The sequence below is a fragment of the Nicotiana sylvestris genome, chromosome 11 (genome assembly GCF_000393655.2).
Source record: "Nicotiana sylvestris chromosome 11, ASM39365v2, whole genome shotgun sequence".
Classification (NCBI taxonomy): domain Eukaryota; kingdom Viridiplantae; phylum Streptophyta; class Magnoliopsida; order Solanales; family Solanaceae; genus Nicotiana; species Nicotiana sylvestris.
The window spans coordinates 21,440,410-21,459,491 of NC_091067.1; the positions used below are offsets into that span (position 1 = coordinate 21,440,410).

The 19,082-nt window shown below is 33.1% G+C and overlaps 2 long non-coding RNA genes across 2 annotated transcripts; one reads left to right on the top strand and one right to left on the bottom strand.

Moving 5' to 3' along the window:
• Window positions 1-5,914: 5,914 nt before the first annotated feature.
• LOC138882336 (uncharacterized) lies at window positions 5,915-8,558 on the top strand. Its single transcript, XR_011403908.1, has 2 exons — window positions 5,915-6,384; window positions 8,324-8,558. It is a non-coding gene; the product is annotated as an uncharacterized lncRNA (long non-coding RNA).
• Window positions 8,559-12,153: 3,595 nt separating this feature from the next.
• Window positions 12,154-14,603, bottom strand: LOC104238741 (uncharacterized). The gene is made up of 2 exons (XR_713956.2): window positions 14,137-14,603; window positions 12,154-12,370 (listed from the first exon to the last, which is right to left on the bottom strand). It is a non-coding gene; the product is annotated as an uncharacterized lncRNA (long non-coding RNA).
• Window positions 14,604-19,082: the final 4,479 nt, after the last annotated feature.

Here is a 19,082-nt window from a genome sequence, read left to right on the forward strand (position 1 = left end):
GAATAATTTATTTTGAGACCCAACAATGAGGGTATGACTCTAATACCATATTAAATTAGAGCGTGAATAATATATCATAGGATTCCATCAATATACATCCCAAATTTTCATGACTCGTAGATATTTTTCTATCCCTTGCTCCACACCCAATCCACTAAAGAATTTCATGTTTTTCCTTCTTTTTCTAGCCGGCGATGTGATAATAAACTTTGTTTTTTCTTTTTATAATTATTTTTGAAATTATTAAAACTCGAAGTGACATATATCCTAAAATTTTGAAGACTTGTGGAATAACTAACTCATGCCCCCACCTTAATTCCCACCCACCACAAAGGAAAAAGAAAAAGATGTATCTTTTTTAGATCATCTTTAATTATGAAAAGGATTCAAAAGAGAAAGGTAGGTGTGGAAATATTCTAATCTAATCAAACCAAACAAACCAACAAAAGCATACATCTTAATTATGAAAAAGATGATACACTAATATATAGTGATTGCCAGCTAACTTAAACAAGAACCCACTAACTTCCATAAATCTATTTGTACTCTAATTTCCGTAATGCGTTAATGTGCACATTCTATGTCCCTTCCTCTCGCAAACCCAAAATTACCTATCCACCCAATGGTAGATCTATGTTGGAAAAAACAATACCATTGCTTTAATTTTGGTTCAAATTTTGTTAGAATAATGTCTAATTTTGCTTATGATTAATCAGCTCTCGCTTAAATGCCTAGTTTTATTATGATTGTTAAAAGTTGTCAATAAAAGAAATCATAATTGTTACCTATTGACACTTTAAACTTGCCAAGTTTGCTGTCACATGGAGTTCAATTACAATGTATTGTCGCACAAAAAGTAGAAAACTAATAGGTGTAGTGATAATTTGTATTCACTAATTTAAAATTTTGAATTTAAATATTTTGCTGCATTTCTATCTACATCTACAATTGTATCTACCTCCCTTGGTTAGGAAGTTAGATACAAATCCGTAATTTTTAACTTGATGGGTCCGATTTTTAAATTTTTTGACCTGGACCTAATAAACTCTTGAAACTATGAATACATAATATCATATTCTTTATAATTTTAGTAAATTTTTACATACGTACAAATTCTCTTTCGAAATACTAGTTCAGTTGAGAGAGAAAAAAAGGTTGTCAGCGCACAAATCATCTCGCATTCATGGAGGACCCGAAGAAGAGTCATTCACCTAGGGGTGTGATATGAGAAAAAAAGGCAGCTTGGTATAAAAAACATTCGATATTCATGCAGATCGGGAGAAGGGTCTTATCTCTAGTGGTATTGATGTTGGAAAGAATTACAAGAAAATACACATGATTTCAGGCCATAACAAAAAATGGCCCATATTTTTAAGTTTTACCCGACCTAGCCCTCATTGTACATATTGTGAAAGCACTAGCAAATTCAAAATCTGTGTTCTTACAACCATTGCTTCTAAAAGTTATGGAGTTAAGTCTGTGTTCTCACAATCATTGCTTTCACTCTCTCTTCTTCTCACATCTTCTACATATGCTTCAAGGGGTTGTGTATTTTCTGCTTCTCCTCTTGTGTCACCTGCTTGCAATGTAAGAAAATTGAAGAGTAGAAGTCCACCATTGAAGACCATTCAAAGCTTTGCTTTCGAAAATAGATTATTTTTTTTTGAATTTGTTAGTTGTTTGGATTTGGTGTTGTTCCAATTAATTAAAAATATCAAAAGGAGTTAAAAATTTAAATTTGAAGTGATTTGGAGTAGATTTGGGCAAGATTTAATTTAAATTTCAGAAAAGACGCAAGGAAGAAGACGAAGTTAATTTTTTGTATAATTATGTATAATCTTGTAAAATAGTGTAGAAACACACCTTATACAGTATTATACACTTTTATACACCTTTGTACAAGCGTCTGTAGATGAACTTCTTTCACAATTTTCAGTTACAATTCTTGTTCAAAACCCGTCCAAATCTCCATTAAATGACTTCAAATTTTATATACAACCTCCTTATACTATTTCTAACAAGTCTAAATAACACCCACTCCAAATTTCTCATAAAATCAAATTCGAAATTTAAACCCACATATTTAAGCTTGTTAAAAATCTAATTTTCACCACCCAAATAAATTTAGTTTGTTGAACTAATATTTGAGTCACAGTTACTGATTCAAAAATTAATTTAAAAGCTTGAGGAATCATTTTTAAAAATTAAATAGTAATTTTGAGAACCTATTGGAGTTGGATGTTGAATTTTAGCGTATTATTTTTGGGCTAGTTGGTTGTAAATTGAAATCCACGCTATAAAATTGAAAGTAGGGAGCTCAATTGTTTTAATATTAAATTTTCCCTTGATGTAGACAATCTACTCTAATACAAATATTATTGTATGTTTTTAAGGCTCGAACCCGTAACCTATAAGTCAGACGAAGATAACTTTACTAGTGCTCTAAGACTCTCATTCCTTCTTGGTTCAGTTGAACATTTAGTTAATAATTAAATCCATTACTAAGTTAGAATACACATGCAAGTACGGGAATTACACACAAATATGTAACAAATGATAAAATAATGAGGACCAATTAGTAATAAAATACAAGTGAAAAGCGCAAAAATGGGTTAAATTTGGAGTTTAGGGGAAAACGGTGGGGGGTTTTGCATTGTAGGAATGGAAATGTCGGGGTCCGACAGAGAGAGACCTTAGTCCGGAAAAAACGGGTTGCATTGTCATTTTTACACACGTTCCCACTGTGGGTCACCCTCACATGCCACCATGTGAGAACCCTATGTTCTTTTCTTTTTTTCATTTCCACCCCCCTTAATTTTTTTCTTTAATTTTAATTTAGGACTTAATAAACAAATTAACCAATTCAATCTTAGTTGCTTGGACACAGTGTGTGTTTCACTTGCTAGCTAGGTGAAGATGTGGTTTGACAACTACATTTTGTGAGAAAGGTAGAGGTGCAACCTCAAGAGAGATCAGATGGAAGTAGGCTCTTCGATAGAATATTCTCGCTTAGCTCCCGGCTTACCTAAATCACTGTTAGCAAGATAGCATGCGGCAGGAGCGGAGGTAGAAGTTGAGCTATGAGTTCAGCCAAATTCAATATTTTTTGCTCCGATATTTTATTTGTATTAAGAAATTGTACAAATATTAAATTTAAAACTCAGTCATTAACATTTAAAGTCGTCGTTCTAAAATTCAGAACCTATAAAATTGAAATCCTGAGTCCGCCTCTATATGCGAGTGGACAAGGGCGAATTTTATTGGTGTAGTCCTTAGAATGACAACCGTAATTTTTAACAATAATTTTTTTTTACTTTAGGTACACAACGTAAATTCAATTTTTGTGAGTTTCACAAGATATAATTCATTCCATATCCAAATACATGAGGACATTATTATAATAAATTGACGTCAAACGTAAGATTTTTTTTGTGGCTATAATTGATCATTTGCATGATATAAAGAATTCAATTGTCGACCCTAACAAGCTAATTTGAATATGAAGTATAATTGATTGATTAATTTTTCTCAAAGTTGATATATTGATTTTAAATACGTGACCGGAAATATTTTAAAAGATATTTTTCTTTTCGTTTTCTCTCTTTTTTTTTCCCGTTGGCATAGACATGATTAGTGTTAAGTATCTCCAAGATCTCTATTATAGCGAATGTTCTAGGAAGAGAGTATATATAGTTCTAAGAAACATTATTTTGCTCGGTCTCACTTTATTTAATTTGACTTGATTTAAAGTTTAAGAAATAAGTCAAAAGTTTGATACTTGTAACACATTAAACTATATATATATATATATATATGTATGTATGTATGTATGTATGTATGTATGTATCATTAATCTTTTGAGATGGGGAGTATTAGATGAAAAGTTATAGGTGTTTTCATCTAATACTCCCTCCGGTCCAATGTAATTAATTTTTTAGTTTTTTTTTGTGATCAATAATATTTGATTTTTTAAATATCAAGAATGAATTAACTTTTTTTTCCAAGTTACCCTTAGAGTAAGGACCTAGGAGTATTTATTATATTTTTAATAAATAAATTAATGTTAATATGATCAATTTCATTGTTAATTAATGTTAAAAGATGAATTTCTTAATATGTGTGAAAATAATAAAAAAAATCAATTAAAGTGGTCCGGAGGAAGTATTATTCAAAAAAGTAATTTTTGTAAACAAAAAAGAGAGCAAAAATATAATCAAAGATCGGAAGAATATGCAAAACTAGTATCTCTGATTGTTTGCAACCAAAGACGAAATTAGAATTTAAAGTTTATAGGTTCTGAATTTGTCATGGAACCTTAGGCCATAGCTTATTTTTATTATTGGGTTTGCATTAAATATTTTTATAAATATTTAATAAATTTTCTTATGCATATCTAAGCAAAAGTGATTAAATTTGACCGAATCCGCACCTAATAAGCTCGCTCCACCCCGCTTGCAACAATCAAACATAAAACATAGGACTTTTCCCATACCCTGCCAAAGAGAAAAATTGAAAAAGAAATAAAGTTCCATACCCCTAAGATAATAAAGTTTTTCAAGACTTGTCCCTATAAATATTTATTTAGGAAATTAGGTGTCAAATTGTGGGCATCACCCCTTAATATAAGGCGCGTGGTGATGAAATTCCATTCCCCACACAGATCTAGATGTGGGACCCCTAAGTATGATCCAAGTAATACAAGTATAGCCGTTGATCTAGAAGGCTGCAATCCTGGCCACATAAATGGTGATCATTTTATTCATTTGTTTGTTATCAAGTCCTTATTCCTTTCCTCTAAGCACTACTGTATTTTATATGACAGTTTTGAGTTTAAAAGCCAATACTTAATTTTGATATTATTAACATAGAATTATAAAAAATTAATATGAAATTTGTATATTTAAAAATTACTTTAAAAATACTGTAATTTTATTATTTAAAAGAACAATTGAAAACGTGGTTAAAAATGTTGCATAAAGTGTAATTGAGGGAGTAATTAGAACAAATTTTAGAAAAAAGACTAAAAATAATTAATATTCAAAATTCAATATACATAATGACGATGTAAAGTTAATCAACAATCAAATAAAAATAATAATTAACATGTTAAAGTATTTTAACTTGCTAAAAGTCTTTAACAATCAATCTATATAATTGAGATTCTTAATATTTTTAAATCTCAATATTTAGACATTACATAAAAGTGCTAATGATTCACTAAATTATTTAATTCAAACCTATTAAAAATGAATTTTAAAAATCGTGGTTGAAAAAATAACTTGTTCGACTCTCCAAATGGTAATAGTATCACATAAAATACAATAGAGACAGTAACAAGAATAATTTAAGAAAAAATTACATAAAGACCATTAATATTTGATTTAAGTTTAGTGTAGTAATTGTGTATAGCACTCCCTTGGACTCAATTTATGTGGAATGTTTGACTAGGCATGAAATTTAAGATAGTAAAGAACACTTTTGAATTTTATAGTCCAAAACAAGTCATAAAAAAATTGTGTGATTATAAATCATCTCATTAAGGATAAAGAAAAAATTTAATATTAAACAATTTTTAAATAATTAAGTATAACGTTCTTTTTGAGACAATCTAAAAAGAAAAATATGACACATAAATTAAGAAAAATAAAACATTAAATTGATAATCCGATGAAAATAATGTCTAATCTATTGTAATATACTAAACAATGCTGACGTGTAAAAAAATAGTATTACCTGTGAATGTATATATATATATATATATATCTTTAATAATTTTTATAATATAATTATTTATAAAAGTATTAATGGGATCAAACGAAGTCGGCTTTTTAATAGGTTGAAAAAAGTGGGTTGTTCAGAGTTTCTTTTTAGGCCCAATATTCTTCTCGGGATTGGTGTGGTAAAAAGACTTCAATTCTCCTATAAATACTCACCCTTTGTTTCTCTTCTCTACGCTTCACTCCTTCCTATCTATAATTAAACTTACACAAAAACTCTTCCTTTTCTCAAGAAACCCTATTTAGGGTTAAATATGGCTCTCTTTGTATTTTTCCACAGCTTTCTTGAACTGCATATATATTAGAAAATTCACACCATATATAACCAATTATCATTATTGGAGGTGAAAATAAAAAAAAAAATTGTTGCGGTTCAATAAAGTTGTGGGAAGATACAGATAGTGTCAAGAAATTACAATTCCTGAATTTTCAGTTACAGATTTTGATTTTCTTTATATTGATGCATGGTTAGATCCATGTTTGTTTTTTGGTGAACTTTCTATATATAGAAAGAATTTTTTTTACTGTTATTACTGACAAGTTATTATTGTGATTATTATTGTTTTGCAGGAAATTAAAAGGTGTTCATAATGATCTACTGTTTAAGGTTCTTTTTCAGGGGATATTTCTCTGATTTTATTTCTATGTGTTGTGTGTCTGGATGGGTTTGATCTATACAGATAATTTTTCTGTGGCAATATATGTTTGGGATTTACTGATTTACAACAAATTTGGTTTTTGGTGATCAAAATTTGGATGTCCTTGATATTTATCTTCATTTCCTTCTCAGTTTTTAGTACTTATGTGATACAATTCTTGGATTAAGATCTTATTGTATGAGTTTATGACTATAAATTGCTATAAATTATTCTATATAAAGCACAGCTTTAATTCGCTTTTTAAATTGTAATTGGAGCCTTGAGTTCTTGCACATGTTAATTCTAATCCTGAATATTATCTTTTTTAAGCCTTGAGCCTTGAGGCTTGCTTTGAGATTAGGGTTCGTCGGAAATAGCCTCTCTGCCAACACAAGGGCAGGGTAAAATTGCAAATATACTATCCTCACCAGATTTCGCTTGTGAGATTATACTTAAATGCTATTGTTGTTGTTGTTCGCACCCATCACAGGATCTCTGGCTTATTGTTCTTGAAAAGCAAGATCCAAAATGGGGTATAGGACTTAGATAAATAAAAAGAGAATACATGGGGTTATACACATGACATTTAGAATCACTATGTTGTGGAAAGCAATTTCTATACCTTTCAATTTAATTGGCAATAGTTTTACATACAAAATCCTATTTCTTAGTCAATAGTCTTATTCCTACATTAAATTCATGGTTTCTTGCTTGCTTGGGCACTATATATATACTAGTATATACTACTATATAGTATCTAACTTTCTAATGTGATCTAATTTTTAGTACTCTTCTTGAGCTTATTTATTTTCCACCTCTTTTCTTTTATAGGCTAAGATAAAGGGAAATGCATGACCACCATTTCACCTCATAGCTTGTGAATTATGTGATCAAGAATGTGCTACTATTGAATGTTTATTTGGACCACAAGGCATTGCCCTCTCATTTGGAATCTTGCTAGCCAACTATGTTTTATGCCCACATTAGAGGCCATTTATATGGACTAAGTAAAGCATAATGTAGGGAAATTGTTTATGCAACCACCTGATCGAAGAGTGTAGTGAGATGGTTGATATCTCTCCGCCCTTAATTAAAACTGTCTTCGAACCCTGAGAGTAGAAAAACTTTCAAGTGGGAGAGTACTTTACTCCATTAGTGGACTTACTATTAGTAGGTCCAAAGGTGGAGCCAAGATTTAGAGCTTAAAGAGTTAAAAGAGTTTTTGTCCTTTTAATTAAATTATTATTATTGGGTTCTAAAATAATAGTAATTTATACATATTCATTTATCGTAAGACAAATATATGGTTTGGACATAAACAATTGGGTTCGGCCGAACTCTTAGTCGATGGGCTAGCTCCGCCTCTGAGTAGGTTACTCAATATGAATCTGAATTAGGTGAGTCAAGTAAATAATAGTCCAATCTGAATCTGAATTAGTCCGGCCAAAGTGAAAAAAGAAATAGTGTGTGCATTCATGGATGTCAGACCAGACTGGACTAGGCTAGCAAATTTAACCAAGCAAATGTACACTCTTCTTTTTTGATTTTTCACCTAGGGAAAGAAACAAGCGAAGTCAAAATCTTGCAGAAGAATTAAAATTGCTAAAAGAAAAGAAATATTATGGTCCTTTTTTTCCTTACAATGGCAAAGACAACTATGTAGCAAGGAACATATACTATATTGTTTTGTCTTGTTAAGGCTGACATCCTTTATATCAGACCAACAGTTGTTGCCTGTTCTTTGGATGGAATAAAGAACATTTTAATAAATATTTTATATACTATTGTTTTTGTTTAATTTAAGTTGCTTGGTCCATTTTTTTAGCCAGGTCGGACACATCTGTACTGAATTATAATTAACATTAAAGTAACACAAAAATTTGGATTTATTTATTTATTATTTTGCAGGATCTAGTTTTAACATAGCTGGAATTACAGAAGTTGATAATGAATACATTCAAAGCAATGAACAAGCCAGCAGTGATATTTTCTGGAGAGTTTTGTAATTTCTTATTATGTTCCAATAATTCTCATTATTAAAGTTGTTATCCTAAAAAGTAAAGAAAAGAAAAAGTTGTAATCTTCCTTTATTTGCTGTAAGATTCTAGGTTAGTGCTTAAAATTTTACGTTAGTTTATTGGTATTTGTTTGCTTTACTTTTAGAGGGTCAAGCTCTTCAATTATTCAGACACTGTTGGTTTAAAGTTAAACATATGGGATCAACATGCAATTAAATTATTAATTGGAGACAGCTACCAGCTAATTAACCAAGTCAAGAAGGTTTGTATTGTGTTTGTTTAATAGGTAAGTGTAATTTTGCATGTGGACAAAAAGATAGGGTTGAAAAGTTATGATTAGACACCTATAACACCTTTTGTTTATTTATGGTGGAAGATGAAAAGAATTTAGTATATTGGATCAAACATAATCTCTTATGTTTGATTTGCCTATCTTAGTACTGTTTGAACCTCTTTTGTCCATGAAAAGATGCCACACAAGCCAGAGTTTATGTTGTATACATACATAAAATATAAAATTAATCTTATATACACAATATAATTTTTAATGAAGGCTGAACACCCTTTTGCCTACCAGTAATTTTTGATGAAGGCTGAACACCCTTTTGCCTACCAGTAATTTTTGATGAAGGCTGAACACCCTTTTGCCTACCTAGCTTTGCCCTGTGTGTAGACTCTTTAAAGTTGTCACGTCTACGACGGATTCTCTAAACATGTATACTACTTTTGGGAAATCAAACAAGTGCATGATAATATTTTTGGAGAGTCCAAACAATAAAGCTAGAGGAAAAGAGACATCAATAGTACTAATTTATGTAAATATATAATTTGGAGTTTATATTAGCCACTTGTTCTTGTTTCTTCTTTCTTGCACATGCATTATTCATTTTGTATGCCTGCATTCTGCATGCCTGAATTTTTGCTGCTTTGGTGCAGGAAAGATGGGTGCTCTTTTGTATTTTTTGGGAAGTTTCTTGGGATATGGTTTTTGGTCATGGGGAAGGTAATTTGACCATGTTATTATTATTTGCTTAAAATTTTTTGTGCATGATTATTTCTTTGAATTCCAATGCAAACTCTTTCACATCTCCTAAATAACAACTTGCTATTCTAACTTCCATTTCTTTCTTTTTTTTCCTCCCTTTTTCCATGAAAATATTTCTAGTACTCTCTCCGTCTTAAATTATCTGTCGTGATTTCTAAAAATTATTGTCTCAAATTGTTTGTCATTTAGAAGTTCAAAAGTAAATTAATTATTATTTTTCCTATTCTACACTTAATATTAATTGTTCTTGACGATTACAAATACTTTAATTATGAGCAAGTATTAAATGAAGAGAGACTATATCTTAAGACATTAATAAGGTTAAAATGGTCAAAAAAAATTCTATTTAATATTTTCTTAAGGAGCATGCAAAAAAAACACGACAGATAATTTGAGATCGAAGGAATATCAAACAAACAATTTAGATTCGGAATTTGAATATCGTGGGCTCTAAAATGAAAATGTGAGTTCTAAAATATATATTTAGTCCTATTTATACTTGTTTTTCACATATATACAAGGTTCATAACAAACATTAAACAGTAACTTCTAGTTTTCAAGCTCTTTTTTATTTTTTTTATTTTTTATGTATGTTATAATCAGCTTCATCTTAGTTGTATTTCAGTAATGGCTAAAGAGTAAGTTGATATGTGTGGTACAAGAGTAGTTGCAAATGTAACTACTTGATATTATGGCCATGTTGCAAATGGAGCCAATAGCTATATGTTTCAAGTCCATTTCATGGTAGACAAAGTTCCCATTAACTATTGAGGGGCCATTTTCACTATCCAATAGCAATGTAACCTTGTTGGAGTTGATCATATATTTTTATTTGATGTTTTTCTATTGTAAAAAGAAGAAGTTAAGTGAATGGCCAAAATCCAAATGCCAATTTTTTTAAAATTATTTATATCCAAATGCCAATTAGCTAATAGCGACATGACTATTTTTATTGCTTTCCAACATCTTGGGACGGAAATTATTGCCCTTTCTTTTAACTTTTTCCTCTCTCGCACCATTGTAGTTACAAGGTTTCGACAATAGTCATATGCTCTGAAAATCATTGGCTGCCTTCATAGGTATACTTATATAGCTCCTCATTCCTTTTTCACGCGAAACTTTAAAGTAATGGTCAAGTTGTCTTCGTGTGACTTATAAATTACGGGTTCGAATATTGTAATTAGCCGCTGATGCTTTCATTAGGGTGACTGCCTACAGAGACGGACCTATGTGTTATGTTGTGGGGTCATCGGATTCCGTAAACTTAAGTAAAAATCTTGTATATGTATATGTGTATACCTTGAAAAGGATTCATTTAAATCACCTCGCACCATGAATGCTAGATGCCTTTAGGGGGCACCGATTGAGTAGAATATTGTAGCCTCGTTGCGTTAAAATCCTGGGTCCGCCTCTGACTGCCTACATCACACTCCCTTGGGGTGCAATCCTTCCCCCGATCTTGCGTGAACGCCGGATGCTTTATGCACCGGGATGCCCTTCATTCTTTCTTTTGCACATGCCAATGTATGTTATATAGGTCCTTGTTTGTGATCCCGAATCCTCTTTTTCCCTTTACGCCTATGCTTTCCAATTTCAGTTTACTGAAAGACTGCTGAAACTATTAGTTTTACCAAAACTTTGGAGTTAATTATATGTAAATTAAGGGTTGGATGATGATCAAGTATATGTGGTGTGTGCTAAATTCAATGCCAAATATTGTAGGAGTAGTTCCTTATTCTTGTAGGAAGTGAATTTATAGTAACTTTGTTTAATACGTGTGCTTGATTCTCCACTTAGAGAGGGGTCTGGGGAAAATATTCCTGTATGAATGATGAGACATGTAACTCTAATATATAGTCAAGTTTTATTCGTTCACTAATATATTAGGAGTATACGTTTCTCTGAAAAAAGAAAAGTCATCTTTTATACTCTGGAGAGCTCACAAGATCTTAACAAATCGATGGATGTCCGATGTACAAAGCATTTTGCATTCACGCAGGGAAGGGCCCCACCCCAAAGGGTGTGATGTAGACAACCTATCTTATTTAATGCAAGTATTAATGACTGTTTCCACGGCTCGAACATCTGTCCTATAGGTCACACGGACACAACTTTACCGTTGCTCCAAGTCTCCTCTTCTATCTCAACAAATCAATGCAGTCGATATATCGAGAAAAAGAAAATGCTTCCATCATTTTCATCTAATTGTCAATGAATTTGCGCCAAATAGTTGGCTGGAAGAATCAGCCAGACATCGAATAATACTTTGCGAGTTCGGCAGAATCCAGTACAGTATATGTATATGTTTGCATGCGCGCGCAACATATATTAGAATTTAATATAGATTTTACACCTCACTTTTTCATTCAAACTCTGTATATGTACACATGTAGCTTCATGAGATAATAAGCTGGATCTGATCTCCATTTATATTATCCTTTAGATTAATAGCTAGGTCTGGTTCTCTGCATGTAATTAACTACACGTAACTGTGTTATATAACTGCAACAATAATTCAAGAAAAAATCAGAAAACTTTTATGGTGCCAGCATTTTGCAACTCACTTATATCCTGCTAGTTTGCCAGAAATGATTTCTCTAGTAATATCCTAATTACAACACTGACATGGTTTTGAATATATACATACTAAAATCCTCAAATATTAGCCGTTGCAATAAAGATATGAACCACCAAATTACTTTAAGCATCTTCAATTCCCTCTTTAATTTAATTATGAGAAAAACAGATACTATGGTTCGAAGAGAAGCTAAATGATGTGTGTACTATATGTCCTCTATATAGAACATAATTAGAAAATGACTCGGTGGTAAAGTCATGAAAATGATTGTTTCTTCCGTATTTTGGACCTCAGCTCCATGGAAGAATATGTTACTGCTGAAACACAAAAGAACTAAAACCTTATATCAAAATACTATGTATGAATGATATGAACTGTCTAAACAAATTCTTGAACACCCAATAATTTCTGGGAGCACTAGCACGAGCAAAGATGGTTGAACATTTTCTAATTTAAAACAATTGAGGAAAAAATACCTTACATATATAGGAACATTATGATGACTCAAGATCATTTATTTAATACAGGATGTAGAGATGCATAATAGATCGATATGAACAACATGAGTTGTCTCATGATAAATCTAATTTTTGTTGATACCTTCTTTGGATATTTATGTTAGTTTGAGAGGTTAAAACAAAAAAGATTAGATTATGTGTAAATAATAGGAGTACTATATATACTTTTTAAAGTTCAGAGAGCAGTCATCCCTTATTGTCTGGCCTATTTAAACCAAAACATAGAGTATACCCTACTAGTTACCTATCAATTCAAAGATTTATTCATTCCCATGGGAAATGCATGTTAACAGGTATAGTAAGTTAAATTACTTATCCTCAAAATTATTATGAATTGCTTAACTATCAGTTATATGTTGAAAGCAACCCCTTTTACCCCTCCTTACATCCTGCCCTACAAATAAAATAAATTACTTTAAGATTATTTTTATTATATAAGATTGAAATAATACTTTAATTAAGATGTAATTAGCAGATGTTGGATTCCAAATTAGCATTTAGCATTGTGGAATTCTAATCAAGTTTGAGTGGAAACATCAAATGGTAAACAAAGTTTGTAATCATAACGCTTAAATATTTAACGCAATGATGATATACTAATGCAAATTCTATGATTTTTTAAAAGTATATTAGGCTCATAGTTAGACTTGATTGGATGAAATCAGAGAAAAGAAGCTAAGAGGCAACAATATGACATTTTTTGAGATTACCTATGCCTTTAAGCAATTGGCTTATCACAATTTACAAAATCTTAATAATACTTCAGTTTATCATTAATGGTAAATGACTAGACAGTAATTTAATTAACCCCAGAATTTAGTTTAATATATACATAGCCTTTAATTAATTTGGGATGGATGATAAGGGATTTCTTAGGCGTTTATTAATGGTTAATTTGCATTGTCAGGGTATACTTAAAAATGTACTAAGAAAAATCCATGATTACGGGTAATTTTATTTGTAAGGTGGGAATTAATATTTTTGTCTTTTTAGGTATTTTTACTCCAAATGGTGAGAGAGAAGGAAAGGTGTTGGGGGGTTAAAGGAAAATGATTTTATTTTTTCTCACATAGTAACAAAAAAAATTAACTTTTTTCACGGAAATGTATGAGATCACAGAGAGCAAAAACAAAGAGGCAAACAAAATGAACTATGCATCAATAATTGATGAAAGCCAGGGAATCTTCGCTGCCATTTTCTCTTAGTTTTCACCACTTGATTGAACTACCCACAAATTGATCAATCATAAAAGTCAAGCAAATCAAAAAAAATAAAAAATAAAAAATCAAATCCCATTAAAGATATATGAATGTAGAAAATGAGAAAATCCAGAATTTTCTCCTTTCCAAAATGTGGATCTAGTTTTTCATACTTAATCATAAAAATATAATTAAAAACCATAATTCTTCTCTAAATTTGAATTTTCTATAGATAAGTTTTATAAATACTCAGAGAATTCACATAAAGTATGCCAAATTATGGAGTTATGTAACTCATGAGCAATTTAAAGAGGAAAAAAAATGAAAACTACTACTCCTCTAAGACATTTTTCAAGAATTTACCTTAAAAATGCAGATCTCTTGAACTCCAAATGGTAAAAAAAAGTCCTAAGATTGCCATATTTTCCCACAGCTTTCTTGGACTTTCAGAGCTTTAAATCTCATCTCTCAAATTAAAACTATCCACAATTGCCTAAAGAGAGATCAAAATTCAGCTAGAAGAAGTTCAAGAAAGCTGTGGAAAAGCATGACTAGGACTTCATCAGAATTGAGCGGAGCGCTATCGTAAACAACTTTTTCACCTTCACAAGATAGAGATAAGGTAGGGATAATTAGGTCCGCATACACATCACCATCTCGAGACCCTATTTATAGAACTAGGCTGGGTATGTTGTCGTCGAGAAAGAGGAAGAAGGAGTTGTTGAACAAAACACAGTAAAAAAGAGAGAGGGAAATGGAGAGAATGGTGAAGTAAGAAGGGAGAATTGAGATAATGAAACAAATGTGTAGAAGGACCACAGTAGCATATATTATTTGTGAAACCAGCTTTATAGAGAGGGGATTGGGAAGAAAGTAGGGTTAGTTTTGCCCACATAAATTAATATAATGCCTGCTTTCTTTCTTTATTTTGTGAGTGCGCAGTGGGGTAGCATACCCCTATGTTAGATGGCTCATAAATCTTGAAAACAAACAAAAACCATCTATTCCAACCGTGTATATTATTTCTATACTGAAAAGTTACAACAATATGTAATTAGTCTTACCAAATAAAAATATACAATCTAGAAATGAAGTATATAACTTGTTAAAAAAAGTTAAGCCTGATCTCGCATTAACGTGAGGTTCGAGGAAGAGCTGCAATTAATCCAAGAGATGTGACATAAACATCCTACCCTAATGCAAGCATTAATGGTTGCTTCCATGACTCGAACTCATGATCTATAAGTGACAGAGAAACAATATTACCGTTACTCCGACGCTCCCCTCTTCAACTAAATAACTTGCTACAATGAATTAAAATTTGCTAACAGATTAAACAAATTTTATACTTCATATCATTTAAGAGTCAATATAGAGTAATTTTCATGACAAAGGTGGGTATAACCTCCAAAACATGGTAAATAACCTCTTACAACTGCAATACATAAAACTACAATGATTTTGTAAAAATTAGTTAAAACTGTTAGAGTACATAATTTAATTTCTCTTAATAAAGAGTATAAGTCATATGCTGGTATTTTACACTATTTTTACAAATTTAGGTTAAGTATAATACTAAGTGATTGGCTATAACAAAATATAATATATAACGTAGAAAATGAAGAAATTAGTTTGTTACAATCAGTTATATTGTAGTAAGAATGAATTTTTTTATACCATTAGTACATATAATTTAAATTCTTTTAAAATGGAGAAATAAAAGAAGAAAAAGAACGATGAGAAGGGAAATGATAAGGGCATCCCATCCCCATCACATGTGACCATGTGGCTATGATGAATTTGTTTAATTTTTTGTTGGGAACAAAAGGTATGGGGAGTTTATGGTCCCCCAAATTAAAGTTTTATTTTTTGCTGCATCATACACTTAATAATATATAGTATTATCTTTGATGTAAATACTGTCAAGAATGTAGATTTCTGTTTGTTAATGCATTTGGGTTATTCTGCAAAACTTAAGAAAGAGACATCCTATGGCCTCCATTGCACGTGCATGGTCTTACTCTTTACCTAAAATGTACAGGATATTCGGCTGTCTACGTCACATCTTTTGGGGTATAATTTTTTTCTGAAATCTGTATGAATATGAAATATTTTGTGCACCGAACTGTTTCTTTTTCATTGTACAAGATATCAAATGTGAAAAAGAATGAGCTGAAATCTTGCATGTGTAGTCAAATAATCTCCAATTATTTTGAAATGTGTGTGAGAGAGATAAGTCTTCGAGAAATATTACATGATGTATTTGCACTCTTGAATATATATATAAGTAGGGAAGAATATTTTCTTATATTAAGAATCAAAATTAAAAAGAGAAACAATAAATTATCCCTTCTCCTCGCGTCTCACCGCTATCATGCTTGCATATAAGGGGCGTGTTTATACAATTAGATAAATAAAAATGTGCTCTTTTAATCAATTTAAACTTTTAGATGAGATTGCCACACAATCTAACATTATATTATCAAATGGTATTGAATTTACTTTTAACATGATTTTTTTTCTTTTTCATTAGAATAAGGTTGAACGTATTTACTCTGTTTTCAGCCACACCCTCAACCTACTTTTGGGACTAGAAGACACTATTAATATTAAGACTTGGGATCGGAGTTCAATTTTCTACTGCAAAAGCAAAAAACTTAAATCACATTTTTTTTGGTAATAACTGTGAAATATTATCATAACAACCAAATTGATACACTTAAAGAGCACCTAAAGTTCAGACCACCTTCTAGGAAGGGTGCTTGACACGTCTAGGCCTCAACTGGAAAAAAAAACTAATTATGCGGTCTGCATTGGCCTCTCTGCGGCCGTACTGCATTTTATGCGGTCCGCACTCTGCAAGTTTGAACTGTCTGCAAATTTTTCTGCAACTGTGAATCACAATATTTTTCTGGATACTAACAAGTCTAATGAATGTTGTTTGCAGACAATGGTGAAATAAAGAGGCAAGGATGCTAAACAAGCAGGTAGAGGAGAGTCCTCCCAGGGTGGGAAACAAAAGATGATAAAGTTGACTCCCCAAGCCCGACAAAACATAAAAAACACAAGGAAACTCATTAGAGCTGCTGATAGGGATATTGATCAGTCAGGGAGTGAGCAAGAGCCCTCCCGGGAGGCATCATCAGATTCAGTGCCAGAGTACATTACTGACTGGCCAGAGAGAAACAAACTGAGAGACACTCCTCCACCTTCCCCCACTGCCCAAGCTTTAGTGCGTGTATTTTCTGAGTCATCTGAGGGCTCAGCTGCTGGTAGTGGAAATGAATACTCCACCTCTCCCAGAGCTTCATTATCCGTAGAGGGTGCAGAAGGAGAAGAAGAGGCAGTAGGAGAAGGGGTGAACTTCAGGTGGGAGGAGTAGCGAGAACTAGAAACTCGGAGGTGTGACAAGACCATTTTGTGAGTGAGGTGGCCTACCATAAGTTCAGAGAATGGTGGCCTGTGAGAAAATTGATTCCAGAGCGAAGTTTTGTGGATAGAGACCTCTTGCCTCACAACCCCAATGTGAGAAGGCAATTTAGAGAGAGAGAGTGGGCTGGGAGTACTTCTTAAGCAACTATATGGATGCAAACGAGCACTTAGTCAAGGAATTCTACACCAATGTTGCCCACATCAAGAAGGGCACCAAAGTGACCAAGGTGCGGAATTTGAAAGTGCTATTTGATGGGAAAGCAATAAATGAATACTTGGGCTTCGATGAGGAGGATGAATCACTGTATCTGGAGAAGATGGCATTAGGTGAGGAGGCCCATCCTTGGTTGGCACAGTACTTGGCAATCCCAGGTACCACCCCAGATGCGGGAGTGAAGATCTTAAGGAGAAGTTTGAATTTCGAGGCTAAGGGGTGTGAGACATTCGTATGCAGCAGACTGGACCCCACTACCCACGACAACTCACTCCCTCTTCACCGGGCGGTACTGGTAGCATCAATTATGGTGGGGTACCCGATTAACATTGGGAATGTGATGTCTCGGGTTATTACGCAGGTAGTAAGTGAAGGTGACAAAAACTACCCCTTCCCCAGCTTCTTAACCATGTACTTCAGGGACCTAAAGGTAGAAAAGCAGAAATTTGATGTCAAAATGAAAGCAAAGGCACCGTTCTCATGGTACAACATGCAGGGTGATGAAAACACTAAAGGCAAGAACTACAAGGGAATAGCCACTGCTTCAACTGGCCAGTCTGAAGAGCCAGTAGTGGTAGTGGCTCCTACTCAGCCTTTTTCCACCTTAGCGAACATGCCCCCTGGTCCATCCACTTCGGCTGCTCCAGACATACCCTCCACCCCGGCCTACCCAGTGACTGCCCACCGTCTGAGCTAGGCCCTTCTCAACATCAACAACTAGATGCAGACAGCTTCCTCTAAGTTGTTTGTCCTTACTACTACAGTAGCATCCCAGTCAGCACCTCCGCCTCCACAGGTCCCACAGTCTATTAAGGATGCCCTCAAGGATATACTCGACAACCAGAAGAAAATTCTTGAAACTCAGAAAGTGCTTACGAACGTTGTAGATTCTCATGGGAAAGCTCTCAAGGAGCTTGCTATGGAGGCTAAGAAGACGAGAAAGACTCGGGCTTCCAAGGAGTCCGTGAAGGAGTTGCGAGTTGAGGTTGACAGGTTGAAGGCAGATCACCTGCCTTTGGATTTTTTGCTACATGACCCAATGCCAGCAGCCCATCCCCAGTCAGTGCGGTCAGAGAGGCCACCCAAGAGGAAGAGGGTGATTCCTCGTGTAGATGATGCAGTCATATAGTTGGAGGACCCGCAAGGAGATTCCTCTAGCCAGCCCCAGGAGTTAGCCCAGGCCTCGGTCCAGGTCGAGGCACAGGTCTCAGCAGAGCCACAGGTCATAGGGATCCAGTCTCAGGTTTTCGAGCTTACAGAGTACCCAGGGACCACTCAGGATCCTATGCAGACAGACGGGCCATAGGGAGTTTTTGTATCCTCTTCCCTTTATTTTTGGTGCTTATTTTGCTTAATTGGCATTGAGGACAATGTCAGCTTTCATTTGAGGGGGTAGGCCCTACTTTGATTTGTCGGATGACTGTATATATATGAAAAATTTTATTATCTCTTTCTTCCCTTTTTCATCTTTGGTATGTATATAATTTTAGCACTTCATTACATTTTTCGTACTTTTCACTTTGGGTCTGTATATAAAAGTTATGTTACATTGTATATATTCATCCCCCTTATTGTATATTCGATCAAACCCCTATTGTATATATTCATTTTACTTTCTGTAATTTTTCTTTCTTAGCTTCTTATTTGTGTTCGTAGCTTCTTG